Source organism: Camellia sinensis, chromosome 5 (assembly GCF_055761805.1).
Source record: "Camellia sinensis isolate YWXY chromosome 5, ASM5576180v1, whole genome shotgun sequence".
Lineage (NCBI taxonomy): Eukaryota > Viridiplantae > Streptophyta > Magnoliopsida > Ericales > Theaceae > Camellia > Camellia sinensis.
Window position 1 is genome coordinate 106887377 of NC_138965.1, and position 16478 is coordinate 106903854.

Consider the following 16478-nt stretch of genomic DNA (forward strand, 5'->3'; position numbering starts at 1 on the left):
ACAATGCAAATGAAGATGCAATGTATTTGAAACAATGCAAGCTATATGCAAAGCATTTGAATCGTGATCCAATCACGAACGGTTCGAAACCACACCTATGTCAAATAGATTGATGGAAGTAACAAGTCTGTCTACCATAGAACGGTCAACTGAACTATGAGTATTGTAGACAGACGCAAGAACAAGTATTGGGTGGAATTGACATAAGTGGGGAAACAACCCGCTGGAGAAAGGACTACGATCCTAATGCCGGATAAAAAAAATTACACTACAATGTAATGGATGAATATGACACGCAGGCCAAACCAAATCTTGCTTAGGAAAGGCATGCATACGTACAAGCCATGTGTAACACAGAAAAGGTGCCGCAACCCTCAACCAACATATCAACGTGGGATCGGCGCGATACACATACAGAACTGTGTTTTAACATGAAAAGTAAGAGCACATACCGGACCAAGCTCAACACGGAAAGGCGCAAGCCAAAGGCGGAAGGTGATGCAATGAATGCATGCAATCTACAATGCAATATTTACAAATATGCAATGGAATGGATACAATGGATATGGCACGCAAGCCAAACCAAATCTTGCCTAGGAAAGGCATGCACACGTACGAGCCATGTGTAACACAGAAAAGGTGCCGCAACCCTCAACCAACATATCAACGTGGAATCGGCGCGATACACATACAGAACTGTGTTTTAACATGAAATGTAAGGACACATACCAGACCAAGCTCAACCTGGAAAGGCGCAAGCCATAGGCGGAAGGTGATGCGATGAATGCATGCAAACTACAATGCAAGTGCATGACAATGCACTATGATGCAATGACTATGATTGCAACTTTCCCTATCTTACCAACAGGGTGATATACTAGGTTGGTTCAGTATCCAGAACTGAGGCGTAGACATGCCGTCTCAACCTATGGGGCTTCCATACAGATTTCAAGCCGAGGGTAAACCTCTGGGTATTTAAACCAGACTTTAGTCTCGGAACTCCCGAACCTTTGCGTTCTAGGCATAAGCCGTTCGAACTCTAGTTTCCACCGTCCCAGTTGGTCTTCTAGGAACTCATCTCAAGCACAGACAGGTGGCTTTACCAGACCACCGAAAGTCGTTCGGGCACGACAAACACCGAAGGAATTGCACCTTCAGAGGATTTAAGGTCTCCTAGACCGGGATGCAAAATGTATGCATGACAATGCATGTTTTTTGTTTGTTTTTTTTTGAAATGCAAATGATGCAAGTGAAATGCATGTTGCATGGAATGCGCGACAACACGCGGCTTAAGGCATGTACAAAGCAATAGTGTGCACACCAATGCACTAAAGGTCTTGCACCTTCCAAGGATTTAAGGTCTCCTAGACCGTACGTGTTTAAGCTCTCGCCAGACCGTCGCGTTTAAGGTCTCACCAGACCACGGTGGTATTGCACGACGGCATGATGCGCAAAATAGCGCAATGCGTTAGGCAACGTGAGTGCACAGGACAGTGCGATGGAATGCATGCAAAATGCAATGAGATGCGCAAAACAGCGCAAAATTGAAATGCACAAAACAGTGCAATGCGCAGAACAGCGCGAACAATTCAATGCACAAAACAGTGCGATGCGCAGAACAGCGCGAAATTTGAAATGCACAAAACAGTGCAATGCGCAGAACAGCGCAAACAATACAATGCACAAAACAGTGCGATGCGCAGAACAGCGCGAACAATACAATGCACAAAACAGTGCAATGCGCAGAACAGCGCGAACAATTCAATGCACAAAACAGTGCGATGCGCAGAACAGCGCAAAACAATTGAAATGGCCTAAACAAGGCTGTGGGAACCCCACCGGCAGAAAGGGGAGGCCACCGGCTGGCCATCGGCACAAAAACAATTCTATCGGCACAAAAAAGTGCCGGCCGGCACAAAACATTGCCGACCGGCAAACAGTTGCTGAATCGGGGCAGTTCTGTCTTTTCACTTCGGGCATTATAAAATAGGGCTTGAAAACCCTATTCTTCACTTTTCCACCGCCGAAAATTCTTGCCCTCTCTCTCTAGAGTGCTTCTCTCTTATTTTTTTGTCCGTTTCTTCGCGTTCTACGCTCGTTTCGTCGTCGGATTCGCGATCCTCTTCGCGTTTCGGACATTTTCCACCGATCACATTCTCGTTTCGGTGCCTCGTTCGGCGTTCTCGCCTTCTCGGGGTTTGTTCCCCTCACTTTCCTCTTCATTTCCGTGCCTCTTCACATTCCGGCCTTCCCGGCCATTTCCGACCCTCTCGGGAGTTGACTTTTCAGTTGACTTTTCGTATTCCGGCTCGGTTTTCCCTTTTCCGGCCATTTTCACACCACGCTCTACATGGCGGACGACATTCCACGTGTCGGGACTCCCCCGGACCACGAGATGGATCCCGGGTTCGAGCTCTTACCACTGAGCGAGCGCTCGTTCGACCCGGCGACCTACCGGCCGGCGATCCACGTTCTGCCCCCAGACGGCCTGCGTCAGTTCCGAAGCTTTGAGAGGTACGCGGCCCCTGAGCTACTACTACGCGAGCCTACCTCCCACCTTTCATTCGGCACTCCCGAGGTAACTCTTCATCTTCTGCTTTACTTTCTGCAATGTAGGATACAAAACTGCCATAGTTTGCTGTATTCTTTAATTGCTGAAATCTGATATGCCGTAGACCATAGTTGACTGTAAACATACATACAACTGATATCTGCTCGAGACTGACACATGCACACACACTGCACTAGCCCTGAATCACCCAAACACACGGCACACACTGTATTTCACTACATACACACTGGCACCCAGTATTTGTCTGAATCTGTCAAACTTGCACACATGCTTTATCTGTCCTGAAACACCCAAACATGTTGGCACAGCACACGTATTTCACTGCAAGCACACCGGCACCCGGTATTTGCCTGAAACTCGTCAAACTTGCACACATGCTTTATCTGTCTTTTCAAAACTGCATTTTGAATGTTGTCTTGCCATTGTTATTTTCTGTTTGCAGGAGGGTTCCCATACCATTCGCGGGTATGGGAATGCTGGTGCGCGGGAGTGGTATGACGAGCTCCCTGATGCGGTCCAGCGCATCGTGGATCGGGCGGGCTTCGGCACCTTCTGCCGAGGGCTCTCCAGGTTGTCCACCTGCAGACCTCTTCTTGCCGCTCTGGCGGAGAGGTGGTGGGACACCACCGATTCTTTCCACTTTTCTGCTGCGGGGGATATGACGATGACCCCTTATGACTTCTCGATGCTCACAGGCATCGGGGTAGGGGGGGATCCGATCCCCTTCGACACCGACATGGATGAGTGGACCGCCGCTCAGGTCCATCTACTGGGGGAGGCCCCACCGCTAGCTCGTCCAGGCTTCGTCCGATACTCCTGGTTTGAGGCACAGTTCAGGGTCCAGCCCGCATTGGGGGAGGAGACTCAGATGACCGAGGAGGACGTGGAGAGGTATGCCCGCGGCTTCCTCATGTTCCTGTTCGGGACTACTATCTTCGCCAACCGGGCGAACACCGTGCCTCTCTGCCTTCTCAGCGCACTGGCGGACGTCCGGGACATTCTGCACTACGATTGGGGCGGCGCCGCCCTGGCCACCCTGTACGGCTATATGAGCTCGGCTTCTCGCGGCAGCGGCCAGCTGTTCGAAGGTTACTGGCGGGCTTGGGAGGTACACTTCTTCTCCACTTTTTTCATTTCTGTCTCGTACTTTCTGTACTCTGTACACTGCACACACTGTAGTCTGCTCTATACTTGCTATCTACTGTACACACGGCACACACATACATTCTGCTTTACACTGACTGTACATTGCTCACACTATACACTGTACACAATACACGGCTCAACACACGGCTCTGCCATTTCTGCTTCATTCTGCATATTCTGCTTTATCTGATGGTCATACTGACATCTGTTTTGCAGTTGTGGGTTTATGCCTACTTCCCTAGGCTTGCACCCGTACCAGTCGCGGAGCCTCCTCCGGCTGTTCCTTTCTCGAGTCGTTTTGACGGGAGATGCACCCGGCGACTGCGGGAGACATTCGGCTTCTTCCGCCGATATTTCGACACCATCACCGCGGCTGAGGTATGCTTTACTTACAGTTCATTTAGGCTTCGCTTTCCCACTGCATATTTCAATAACAGTAGATAACAAACTGTGTGTCACTTTCAGATCACATGGCGGCCATGGGCTTCGCTGCCGTCGGCGATGCGGGGTCGGTTCCCTGGTGCTGAGGAGACCTCGTGTTTCCGAATTCTGCTTGAGGGCCCTGTCTGTCGGGCTTGGTACCTGGGGGAGCGTTTTCTACGCCAGACCCGCGGGTTACCTGAGCAGATAGTCCCGGTTCACCCTCCTGCAGAGATGAGGGAGACCGAGGGGCTGACCCCTGAGCAGCTGGATGATTACTCCATCGGCTGGGAGGAGGCCGGCTTCCGAGGCACCGGCGACTATCAGGAGTACGTGCGGACGTACCTGATGCGCCCCTTAAGCGGTCGTCGAGCAGAGGGGGCCAGGCCTGTAGCATCGGCGGCTGGGGCCGGAGCGGGAGCAGGGGCTGGATCTTCGAGGAGGGCCCGGGTCGGTGGCAGGGGCGGAGTGCGGGGTGGACGAGGAGCTGGCTGGCCTGCCCTTCCCGCTGTGCTGACTTTCCAGGGGCAGGGTAGGGCGACCTATCAGATCCCCTTTGCCCCTCCACCGGCTGGTCATGAGTTCATTGACGTCCCCGACCTTCCGCCGGTATGTTCTACTGCATTTTGTACAGCTATTCAATTCAGTTTACTTGATATTCCACAGAATACTAATGCATCTGATACCTTTGCAGGCTTCTTCTGAGTACACCCGTCAGTCGTTGGCGATGAATGCCTCGATGATGGGGATGCTCCAGCGGACATTTGACCTCCTGGCCGTCTACAGCATACCGGTATGTCCTTGCCAGATATAGGGTTGCAACCTAAATATTTTATTTTTAGGGAAATTTAGGAAACCCATGACTCATGCCAAAGGCCACGTGTCCGTCATCACCAAAGTTGCCTCAGCTCGGGAACTTAGGTACAAGACATGTTTGTTTGTGAAAATTGTTTGAATTTTCCACCTCAAGTGGGCTTAAAGATTGCAGATTTGCCACCAAACATAGTGGGCTTAAACATGATTTGCCACTCAACAAAGTGGGCTTAAAACGCACATTTGTTGAACTGTTCCAATTCAAACAACGAGCCTTCATCCACAAGCATTCAAGCAGTTTAGCATTTAAGCACATAGCCTTATGGTGAGCATGCTAATCATGGCAACATTCACATTCATGCAAGTATGCTAAAGCGTAAAAACTTGCCTAGTACTCCAAGCTAAGAAAACATGAGTTAGTGAAATATGCATGATTCCTAACTATGTTATGTGTCTAATACAACACATGCAAAGAATGCAATTAATAGGCTCGGCTACTAATATGGCATACGAAGTAGTTTGATAACATGCGGTTAAACACGTATTCAAGGAAGTATTGAAATGACAATGCAGTTTGAATGATGCGTCGAGCCTTGACGCATGCAATACAAATGAATGAATGCAAGCATACGATATGCTAATTAAAACATGTCCCTAATCTAACCATCAAAAGCGATTAAGTAAAAGGGAGAAAGATGTGGGGTTGGAAAACATACACACATGCATGCACACTTATTACAACATTACGCCCTCGCGAATGAGGGTCCAAATGAATAAAAGCTAACTAGCTAACTAGGCTAACTAAGCTAACTAATACAAAACTTGAAACTAATTAACTATTCTAGTTAACTAATTACAAAACGAAATCGAACAACTAGTTAAACTAACTAATTATTTACAACACTTAATTAGCTACAACTAATTAATTACAACACGTATTTAAGCTAGATATTTAAACGTTAAATAAGCTTGGAATGCAAGGGAGGCTCATGCATATGTTCAATTTTCACCCGAAAAGCCACCGTTTTACTGCTGCAAGCCTCTGTTTGCACATTTGAACACTAACAATGCTGCCCACTTCAGAATACCTCTGCTCCACCTTATCAACACACTGTACAAATTTCACTGATGGCTGACAAGGGGACGGTCGGCTGCCACGGGTGGCCAGTCGGCTACTGGTGGTGGTTGTCGGCAACTGATAACCTGGACTTCCTTGCTGCATCAAAGAGCAGACAGAGCAAAATAGTGTATTTCTCAAAGGTTGTTTGCACACTTTGTCTCTCCTTTTCATGGGGAAATCAATGGAGGGACAAAATTTGGTTCATAAACCATCAATCAAGCAAATTCATTGCATGATGGCTTGTGAAACCAATTGTATAAGTTTAATAAATGCAAAAACAAGACTCAAATGACCATCACCCTATCATGCATGATCAAGGGTAATAGAGACCTAGGAAAATGGAGACCTAACGTCCGATTTGAACACAAGCAATGCAACACAAAGAATGCTTATCTTGCCTCTTTTAATTGCCAATTTTGCTTACACATTTTAGTTACCAAACCATTCATTAATCAATTTGTCCATTGGTGAATGTCTTCTAAGATGAAATAAGTGTCAACCAAGGGATAGTTTAAGGCATGAGAGAAGCTTCATGCCGTTAGTAATGAACCCTCTAAGGAGGATTAAACCATTAAGCATGAGCCTCAATCTTAAGCTTAAACAACCCTAAGGTTGAAACAACCCTCAAAGAAAATGAAAAAGTGGAGAAATGAGGGAGGTTGCAGAGATTATAACTGCTGAAATTAGGTGAGAAAAAGCACTAAAACATGCAATCAACTTAAATGAATGGTGGTTAAAGCCTTAAAACACCAAGCTAGTGAAAGGACTTACACTACCACTATGCAATACAAGACTCAAAAGGTACCAAACAGACAAAACAGTGGCAAAACAGCTCATAACAGAGTTCTAAACATGTTGGACTTGAGCTACAAAAAGCTAAAACATGAGGGTAACTAGGCATGCAAACAAGACACAAGGAGGGGAGGCTAACCCCTCCAATTTTGGACTTCAAAATGAGTTTTATACCACCGGAAAACCTCTGAAATTCAGTGGTTAAAAGGCCCAAAAAAAATGGTTTGAAAGTGGTGAACAAAGGTACAAAAGCTTTACAAACTAAGAAGCAAGAAAGGTGAACCAACCCTTAATTGAAAATGGCCTCAGACCAACACTTTTAGGCCACAAAAACAGAGTTTTTGACAGTTCAAAACCAGCCCCAAAACAATTGAAAAAGATGGCAAAGCAAGTGTGCAAAACAAGTATAAAAGGAGAGTGTTATACCTCTTGAAGAGAAGACACAAATAAGGCAATAAACCAAGCCAAAACCTCCTTCTAGAGCTCAAAGAGGGTCTCAAGCTACCTCAGCCCAAAGACTAGCAACTTTTGTTAAGGATTGATAGACAGAAGTGGAGTGTATCCAAACAACTATGCACAAAATTACTAGAGAGATAGAGAAATTTAGAGACAGAGAGAGAGAGAGAGAGAGAGAGAAAGAGAGAATTTTGTTCTAAAATTGCTAACCCTCCAAAATGGGGGAGGAACCCCCCTATATATAGAAAAACAAGCCTTGAGCTTAGAAACATCCTACCCTACACGTGTAGGGAGATGCAGCTCAGTGTGCCAACAGTTGGCACAACTATCAACAAATATTTGGAAAAAGACACTGGTGGCCGTCGGCCACCACTGATGGCGGACAACCATGAGCCATGGCCGACAGCCTATGGTGGTGGCCGACAGGTCACCACAAGTTCCAGACTTGAAACAACAAGGTTTTGGTCAAAAACAAAGCACAAAATGGACAAGCTTAAAAGGCTCAAAGACAGGGCGTTCCACCGAGGACTTCGGGCACTCAAAGCGAACACATGCAATCGTAATCATCGAGTGCGCAAGCGATGATGTCTAAGTCTTGAGGTTGGTCAAAAATGGGGTGCCTACAGTTGTCCCTCTTTGACAAAACTCGGAAGTCACAAAATGACGGGAGTGAATGTCAAAGCCCAGAGACGACCCATTTTTGACAAGGCCGCAGACTTGGACAAACAAACAAAGATAGAAAACAAATGGTCGCGCCCCGCAGGCTGCTTACGTATCCCTTTGCAAGAAATCAAACCAGCATAGTTATGAGGCAAGATGCAAATGATATGCACGATGCAAGAACATAACTTATGATCATGCAATAAGGCTGTGATGAAACATTTAAATGCAAATACAATGCAATGAAAATGCCACATTCAAACAAACCGAAATAAGGTACAACATCTCAAACACGAAAATAAATAAGTAAATGAGCATGCCACGCGTGAGAATCATGAACCAAACCACATTTCATGCAGAAAGGATGCAAGAAAATTATGCAAGCTTAACTACGCGAAGCGCAGGAAAGGCAAAAAGCAACACAACCGTCAGGCTCACCCAGGGTTTCAACCGAGATCCTAACACATTGCATGCGCGAGGTGGGAAAGTGATGTAAACACCCAGCGCGCCCAAATGTTTATTAACCAAAGTAAATGATCCTAATGTGTCTCGCGCGATAGGAGAAAGATGAACAAATCCAAACACATCTCACGCGAGAGGATGAAGTGAATACGTCCAAACGCGTCTCACGTGAGGGGATAAGGTGAGAACGTCCAAACACGTTTCATGCAAGGGGACAAAATGAATACGTCCAAACGCATCTCATGCGAAAGGAGAAAGTGAAAACGTCCAAACGCGTCTCACACAAAAGGAGAGAGTGAATACGTCCAAACGCGTCTCACGCGAGAGGAGAAAGTGAATATGTCCAAATGCGTCTCATGCAAGAGGAGAAAGTAAATACGTCCAAACACATCTCACGTGAGAGGCGGAGGCAGGGTCATCGGAGGAGGAGACCGGAGGCGATTCTAGCTCGGGCTCTGACGACGACGCTGATGATGCCCCTGGACCCTCGTCCAGGAAGAGGACCAGGACAGACTGACGGCCCTTCGGAGTGCTTGACACAGATGCAGATTTTTGCTATCTTTTCCTCTTTGTACTTTTCTTTTTGGTTGGTAGATAGATTACCTTGTACTGCCGCAGGCAGATTTTGTTTCCAAAACTTGTACATTTGAAAAGCTAAGTGAAATGAAACGGACTTTTTATCTGAAAAAGTGTTTACATTTACACATCTCATGCATTGCATCGCATCTCATCATGTTACACCTCAATGTAAACGGAACTGATTGGTTGTCTGAAAATTGAACACTTGCACTGTAATAATCAGATAACTTGAACAGCCAACAACAAAATACACCCAAGCAACCCACTGCCTGATTCTTGAACACACAGCCCTTACTCTGTTGGGGATTGATCTGCATACAGCCCAAAACACAGCATTCGGTTCATTCTACACACAGCAAACTCTGAACAAACGGCCCAATCTGACAAGACGGAGCTTAAAGACAGAACCGGTTGGAGTCGAAACACGCTCGAATGTAGAGAATGGCACAGCATCCTGAGCATAAATGATTTTTGAAATCAAATGAGGGTTTTTCAAACCGGGATATCGAGCCTACCACTGAACACAGCGGGGAGGACTTAAACAAAGAGGTACACGACCTAAACACAACGAGACACGCTCGGGAGAGACTCAAAACAAAAGACGAGACCGTCAAATGAAAGAGACACGACACACAGACGCGTAAACGAAGATGGGGGACCTCGGACCACGAGGAGCCAGTTCAATCTGGGTATTGTTTCCCACCCTTTCTCATTTGTGATCCTCACATCACTCAACTCTCAAGCTCGGATTTTCTCTCAAAACCCTTTTCCTCTCTTTTCTCTCAACTCACACCTCTCTATTCTTCATTCTCTCATTTTTCATCCCTCCCCGGGGTGATTGATGGATAAATAGCAAGGTGTGGGTTCACGCCCGATGCCGTTAGCTCACAGCTATTCTTCCGGCAGGCAGAGTGCTCTTCTGGCAAGTACGTTGATGACGGGGGAAAGAGAGCGCCTGACTCAACTGTGCCCCTAGTTCATCATTTTAACCATTTTTTCATTTTTGCTTTCTACTAAAACGGTTTTGATCAAAACGAGAGTCGGATTAACGTACTTGTTCGATTTTTGATTTGAAAAGCATGCAAGTCAGGCAGCAAGCACTGAAAATTTTCCTTTTTGGGTTCAAGACAATGGTCCAGTTTTGGAAAATGAGATAGTTTTCAAGAAAATAGTCAACCTCAGTAAAAATTTTCAAAAACTATTTTTCAAACAGCTGATGCTCAACAAGCATGAAACTTACCCTTCGAGATGCGCAACCTCGGATCGGAGGCAATGGAAAATTGCCCCTGGTTTGAAGGAGGGTGGGAGGCAACGGAAAGTTGCCCCTAGTTTGAATGGCGGCTCGCGGCGGGTGGTGGCAACGGAAAGTTGCCCCTTGTTTGGGATGGTGCCGCAGCAATCCGCAGACAGTCTTCATTGGCGGTGGTCGAGCTCTTAGACACAGAGATGACGAAGACGGTCACAACACATATATGGACACAATCACCTTGAAGGGTGTTGGCCACTGGACTTTGGGGATGAAATCGAAACCATTGCATGGACTGAGACGCTTATGAAAGCGTTGGGGGCTGGACTTCATGATGAAGTTGCCTACGTATCCCAAACATGGGAATCAAGCCTTACGTAGTTCCGGTTAAGGTCCACTCGGGTATTTTAACCTTCACTTTGTTTGGCTCTTATTTTTGCCAAGGCGCCCAATGCGGGTTTTCGACCTTGCGAGCTTCTTTTCATTTTCTATTTCTTTTTCTCTTTCTTTTTTTTTTCTTGCTTCTTTCCTTTTTTCTCTTTTTTTTTTCTTTTTCTTTTCTTTTCAATCTTTCTTTTTGTATTTTTCTCTTGCTCTAACTTTTGCCTGGACCGCCCTTCCGGGTTTTCGGCCCAGCGAGCCTCTCAAAGGGTAAAAGTGTAGCAAGTCCATGCCAAATGGTTTCTTGAAATTGAAGCCTCTTTGTGTCTAGGAGAACGGCTGTTGCACTGATTTGCGGAGAATCCATCAGGGTTACTCTACGAGCTTCTCCCGGCGAGATCTACTCCTTCTGATTCGGCCTCGATGCTTCTTGATAGAAGGCTACCTCAAAACTGGCCACACGGGCCTTTCATGGCGTTTGTCCGTTGAGCTTTCTGAACATTCAATTTAGTTTTATCCATGCGGTGCAAACTCTGATTTGGAAATAGGTTTTTGATTTGAAAATTCATTTTATTTTTTTAATTATTAAATCTCGATTTTCTTTGGCTTTTAAATGTGGTTGAGTCTGCAAAATCATAAGTTCACAAGTAAATATTGTACTTCTTATATACCTTTTTGATGTAGGTATTCTTGGTGATATATCTTTGACATGTATTTAAGAAGCTAAACGCACCTTATTTTTCATATCACCTTCTTATGTTAAAATTCAGTACAGAACAACATTATTCCCTTCTCCTTTTACATTTACTAATCTGGATGCACTTCTTAACTTAATGAATCACCTTCTTATGGTCCTCTAAGGCTTGAGATTAGCTAAAATTAAATGGGAGAAACTTCAAAAATTGGCGTGATCTTAAGGTGGGGCCTATTGAACTTCACATAGCCAAGTTCTAATGTTAGTAAAGTCCTATATTTGTAGTTACCTAAGCTTTTGATCAGTTTTATGTATGTTCTCCTATGATATATTTGTAAGGCTATTTTGGCATTTTTAAAATTTTTGATGGACATGGATTGTAGTGATTCCTCATGGTTGTAGTTTGAGTTTATTCTTGTTATTGGGTCTTCATATAGGGTCTATACTTTCCTGGATGTCTTTTAAAATTCAATTCTTCAATTTCTAATTTTCGAGTTGGAGTCGGTCCTTTAAGAGTTGGGGTGTCTAAATTCTTCCAATTCAACAGACAGCAAGTTGGAGACGATTTGCTTTTCTGTTTGAATTTTTAACAATTGTACTCTTTGTCCTGTGCTACAACTCTAACCGTAGGTGTATTGCACAAGGAATGAAGGAGTGATTCCTCGATGACTTTTCTTATTCTACTCAATTAACTGTCAAAATGAGACCTTGTCAACCCTTTTCTCCTCATCCTTAAAACCCTATTGGTAAGGCCTAACGACTGCCTACCTCATATACTCGTTATGTACGAAAGGATTCAACACGGGTACTGTTCACACAGCCCCTGAGCTTGCATTACAAAGCCTAAACCCTCATATCCCATCTACCTTCTAGCGACAAAAATTGAAAACTAGCAGTCTCAATGTCCCCTTAACAGCTTCTCTATGTCATCTGTTGTAACATTGCTTGTACAAGAGGGCTCAGCCCAGCACTTGTAACATTTTTCTTAAGGTAACAATATAAAACAAGTTTTAGTGTTTGACTTTGATACACTGTTTGACATAAAAATACGCTAAATATGCTAACAGAAGAACATGAGATTAGTTTTTCGACATTGGAAGAAAGGAAAAAGTTATATACTCTTGTTATGTAGGTTGCTGCTATTATTGTTTTTTTGTAATCAAATCTCAAACTAGCATTAATGCCCCTTCCCTTCCGGGTGTAAACTGAACCAAGCAGGTTGAGGCATTAAGATTGTCTTAATTATAAGTAGTTCTATCTGGCTTGTTAATGGTTCCTTTGATCATGCTGCAAAGCTCAAATGACCAAGCCCGAGGACCTTTTTTGTTTTGTTTTGTATGTTCTATAAGGCTAGCTCAAACAAACTATTGGTTATTCAGTTCAAATGTGTATTGGTTATTAATTATGTTTGGTTATTCTTAGACATAATTTCCTATCTTATGGCTTATGCATTGTATAAGGTTTGAAATTCAGATGAGCCATATGCCTATGAAACATGAATGCACCCTACAGTTAATGATAGTTGTAGATATCCTGTCAAGGCTTGAGGTTTTGTCAAGCTTGAAGAATCCTTAAATTATGTTAAGGAGTGCCTAGATAACAGCCTTTACTTGCAATAGCTTGGTTTGGCTTGTGTACATACTTGATTTGCGGAGTACAGAATGTCACTCTTCTACGTGAAATTTCATTAATGCTTCTCTGTGGATATCTGTTTGTTTATGCTATTCTTCTTTCTCATTTTAAACCTTGATATCAATAATGGATATAAAATTCTTAATTCAGTCATTCAATTCAGTCAATCACCAAAAAAGATAAACAAATAAATAAATCTCTAGCCTAGTGGTTGGCTGGATTTTAACAAAGGATTTCAATTTGAGTTATATAATTATTTATTAACTAACATAAAAATCATATGCATTGTTTAGCAAATGACATGTCCAAACCTGTACTTGGATGAACACTGCTACTTAATAATTTGAGTTATATAATTATTTATTTATTTATTTATTTAATTTAAATTTACTCTTTGACATGGACCAACTGGATTTGTGACAAGGGTAAGCATATTCATGACGTAACAAAAATTATGGGGGTAAAGTAAAGAATCTTAACCAAAGCATATTCTTGTTATTGGGTTTCAACCCTTCATATTTGGGGAAGTTCACTTTTTCTGGCAGTTTGTGGCTTCAGAGTAAGAAGAGAATCAAGTTTTTGGTGAATATTTTCAAATTTTTTATGTTGTTCCATGTAAAGTTGTATCAAATATGGACATGATAATATTAACCTCTTGTTTTCCTGAGAATTATTTTAACCATGGCCCCAATTGGTATGATGCACTTTAAGAATAGCTTTGTGACTACCCAAAGGAGATTGGGCTTTTGCCTTAAAGCTTTCGCTACTTAAGCACATTATAGCACCGCTGACTTTGAGACTCTTTGCTACTTAAGGACAAAGACTAGAATTGCCGTTGATTTCTTTTGTAGGATGAGGAAACATGCTGTGGTGCACCACAGACTCAAACAACAACAAAAAAAAGCAAGCCACAAAATACAATCCTCCACACTAACATATAATATAATGATGCTGCTTCCTTTTTTTTATAAAGTAAACTTTGTACAGGAAGTTACTAATATGCTCTCATTTTTATTGGGAACTTAAAGATTAAAAAAAAAAAATCATATACATGAAACATTATCCCAAAATTTTATTCCAATATATACAAGGAATAAAAGGTGGATGAAGGTGCCAACTATCTTAGTTTTTACCAGAGACTTGGAATTGAATCCATCTTCATTTGAAATGGGGAAATTTGTATGAAGGGAGGGTTATACTTAATTGTGCAGAGATGTTACATATCTATGAAGCTATCAATCTCCCAAATGGAAACCACCTTGAAATTGAACAAATCTTCTAAATCTTGTCTTTTCTTTGAATTTATTCTTTCTTAGACTTCTCTTATGGTCTTCAGCATCCTCCTTTTATTAGAGAAAATTTGCCCAGGAACCTTAAAATGCCAAAGGTACAATTTTTGGCTTACATTTTTATTTATTTCTTGAGTCCAGATTCATAAGGTTCAAGTTTTTGCCTTGATGGAATGACACCTTATCCACTGTTGTTGATCATTGTTTTGTTAAATCTGTCCGAAAGAATAATAATAATTTGAAATCAATGATGGGAGAAATTTTGTTGGGATCACTTCTTCGTGGGTTGTGGAAGAACATAACAGCCAAAACAAGTGTGTTGCATTGTTTTATTTCTTGTTGGTTTTCTTTACCTGGAGAAATTCTCAAGTGTGTTTACTTCAACTCTTCACTGCACAAAATATCTTCTACTGCTTCATGCTCCAGCTTTGATATGCCGAATACTATAAGCAAGGTGCTCGCTTTGCAAAGTGGTAAGGCTCCAAAAGAATAGTAGTACTAGTTTCAATTGACATGGAAGAGTAAATGTCATGATTTAATACTTTATTTACATTTCTGTATGAAATTTGTAGGTGCACAGTTGTCAGCATTCCTTGTGGTCCTTCTGCTTTGGATGTGAAAGAAGCATGGGGACTTGCTCGTTATGCTGGCATTTCTCAGGTATGACCCCCCTCTCTCTCTCTCTGAGAGTAAGAAATAGAGGATATTTTGTCTAAATTGAACAGAGGAAGGAAATTGTTGATATAGCTTTGCTGCACAAGTGTATTATGCATAAAGGGAAGTTATTAAATGATAACTTCATTTTTTTAATTATTGGCAACTATAGAGTGCAAATGGGCTAAGTAAAATTTGTCTTGTAATATATTTGAGAAGTGCCTACTCGGCAATGGATTCAAGATGATGACAGGAATTATTCATCTAAAGCAAGCATAAACATTCATGTCAACTTCACATTCTATCCTGATTGAGTGTTTACATCAGAACCTCCATATCCATAAGTTATGATTTGTATTGGAGTTGATAAAACAGTGAGAGAATTTTGCAAAGTCTAAGTTTGTTGACTGTTTCTCACATATGTTCATTTAAGTTCTTGTCACAAATTAATTCACCATTTCTGCTTGATTGTGTGTGGTAGAATTCTGAGTTATTCTAGTCTTCAATATTTCGGCTTTGATAAATTCATAGAAGTTTTCTACAAGAATATTGTCTTGTCATTCTGCGATTTAGTATAATAAACAGATTAGAAGTGAGGCTAGTAAAGCATAGGGAAATTTTTGTTTGATACAGGTTTGTTTATCACTCTTAATCATTCAATATATTTTCTTTTCCGATGGTACACTAATTTTCTAGGATCAAATTTTTAAACTTTTTGGTTTCTTGTGTAGGATAATGGACTTATGCCTGTTGTGGAACCTGAGATTCTTCTTGATGGGGAGCACCCTATTGAGAGGACACTAGAGGTGGCGGAGCGTGTTTGGGCAGAAGTCTTCTACTAATTGGCTGAGAACAATATGATGTCTGAAGGTATCTTACTTAAGCCCAGCATGGTGACCCCAGGAGCTGAGCATAAGGAGAAAGCTTCTCCAGAGACCATTGCCACATACACTCACTATGCTTAAGAGGAGAGTGCCTCCTTCAGTTCCAGGAATCATGGTGAAATTGCCTGAACCATTTCTGATAAATTTACATGCTTCATTACTTTCCTCTCTGTTTTTGTTACAATTTTGTTCAAACACTTGGAGCTCTTATTCTCAATATTTATTGAACAGAGAATTAGCTTTCCAATTTTTCACACTAAAACCATGCTTCTAGTCTGAGTTCATAAACAAAAAAATGTTCCTTTAAATGATTTTGGTAAAAAATCTAGCTAACATGTGGGCTTGTTTGGTGTAATTTTCTCTCTCTCTCTTAAAGCAGATGATGAAATTAGAAGATGTCTGTAATCTCAAGAGTTGCTGCTCTTCTTTCGACTCTATAACAAGACTATGAGGGATTCTTAGAATTAGAACTATGATAACCTCAAATGTTCTTTGTAATTGCAAGAGATGAAAAACTTTTGTAGGATTCTTTCAGGAACTCCTTGTTATTGTTGTACATTTTTTTTTTTTTTTTTGTTGAAGAAAGAGAATTTTATTAAGGGAAGAAATGGAAAATAATGCATGAATGTTGAGATTTTTGCAAATATGTCTTTACGTTTTTGTATATAATATTTGAAT

At 42.4% G+C, this 16478-nt stretch overlaps 1 pseudogene; it reads left to right on the plus strand.

Annotated features, from left to right (window-relative positions):
- The first annotated feature begins 14703 nt into the window (after positions 1 to 14703).
- LOC145791598 (fructose-bisphosphate aldolase 3, chloroplastic pseudogene) lies at positions 14704 to 16086 on the plus strand (annotated as a pseudogene).
- Positions 16087 to 16478: the final 392 nt, after the last annotated feature.